Source organism: Rhinopithecus bieti, unplaced genomic scaffold (genome assembly GCF_001698545.2).
Source record: "Rhinopithecus bieti isolate Rb0 unplaced genomic scaffold, ASM169854v2 scaffold_23412, whole genome shotgun sequence".
NCBI lineage: Eukaryota > Metazoa > Chordata > Mammalia > Primates > Cercopithecidae > Rhinopithecus > Rhinopithecus bieti.
The window spans coordinates 1-1,620 of record NW_016851399.1 but is presented as its reverse complement, the minus strand read 5'-3'; the positions used below and the strand labels follow the sequence as shown (position 1 = coordinate 1,620).

At 49.3% G+C, this 1,620-nt stretch overlaps 1 pseudogene; it reads right to left on the bottom strand.

Annotated features, from left to right (window-relative positions):
• Positions 1-571: 571 nt before the first annotated feature.
• Positions 572-1,211, bottom strand: LOC108525229 (high mobility group protein B2 pseudogene; annotated as a pseudogene).
• Positions 1,212-1,620: the final 409 nt, after the last annotated feature.

Here is a 1,620-nt window from a genome sequence, read left to right as displayed (position 1 = left end):
AAGATTATGAATCAGCTGATCCTTGAGAGTTGCCGTATTGGACTTGGAACCAAAAGGAATTGGGAATGCACGTCAGGTGGGACACGTGGCAATGGCGGCAGCGGCTACAGTACCCAACCTGCGTTTTTAAAAAGTATTTTCTCAGGCTGGGTGCTGTGGCTCACGCCTGTAATCCCAACACTTTGGGAGGCCAAGGCGGGCAGATCACGAGGTCAGGAGTTCGAGACCAGCCTGGCCAAAAGGGTGAAACCCCGTCTCTACTAAAAATACAAAAACTAGCCAGGTGTGGTGGCACACGCCTGTAATCCCAGCTACTTGGGAGGCTGAGGCAGGAGAACTGCTTGAACCAGGACCTGGGAGGCAGAGGTTCCCAGGAGCCGAGATAACCCCATTGTACTCCAGCCTGGGCAACAAGAGTGAAACTCTGTCTCAAGTATTTTCTCTACCGAGAATCTTATCAGCTATACAAAAACCTGTAGAGTTTAATGCTGAAGCTAATACTGAACTACACTTGAATTCACATTCTTAGCAAAACGCGTACACGGCACAGGCATCATTACAGGGTAGCCATTTATTCTTCATCTTCAACCTCTTCCTCCTGATCTTCATCTTCCTCCTGATCTTCATCTTCCTCCTCCTCCTCCTCATCTTCTGGTTTGTTCTTCTTCTTTGAGCTCTTCTTTCCTGCTTAACTTTTGCCCTTGGCACGATATGCAGCAATACCCTTTTCATATCTCTCCTCTAGCTTAGCTGCTTTCTCTTCACATGGTTGTTTATCTTTGGCCGACTGCCCAGACCACATTTCACCCAGTTTCTTTGCAGTTTCCCCGACAAACAGGCCTGGGTGTCCACTTCTGATCTTTGGGCGATGTTCCGAGCAAAACAGGAAGAAGGCAGATGGTGACCTTTTAGGAGCATTGTGATCCGATTTCTTTCCTTTCTTATCCTTCCCTACCTTTTGGAGGAACGTCACTTTTCATCTCCCTGTCATAACGAGCTTTGTCACTTTTTGCCATATCTTCAAACTTCAACTTCTCCTTTGCAGATGTGGTCTTCCATCTCTCCAAACACTTCTTGGAGAATTCCACGAAATTCACGGAAGAGTCTGGGTGTTTCTTCTTGTGTTCTTCCTGGCAGGTCTACATGAAGAAGGCGTACGAGGACATTTTACCCAAATAGCGTCCACCTGCTGCGAGCTTTTCCTCAGAGTCCTGCAGATCAGCCGGACCCGACAGAGACGCTTCCCTCCACACTGAATCTCTTTTTTTTTTTTTTTTTTTTTTTTTTGAGACGGAGTCTTGTTCTGTCGCCCAGGCTGGAGTGCAGTGGCTGTATCTCAGCTCACTGCAAGCTCCGCCTCCCGGGTTCACGCCATTCTCCTGCCTCAGCCTCCCGAGTAGCTGGGACTACAGGCGCCCGCCACCTCGCCCGGCTAATTTTTTGTATTTTTTTAGTAGAGACGGGGTTTCATCATGTTAGCCAGGATGGTCTCGATCTCCTGACCTCGTGATCCGCCCGTCTCGCCCTCCCAAAGTGCTGGGATTACAGGCTTGAGCCACCACGCCCGGCCTCTCTTTTTTTTTTGAAACGGAGTCTCGCCCTGTCGCCCAGGCTGGAGTG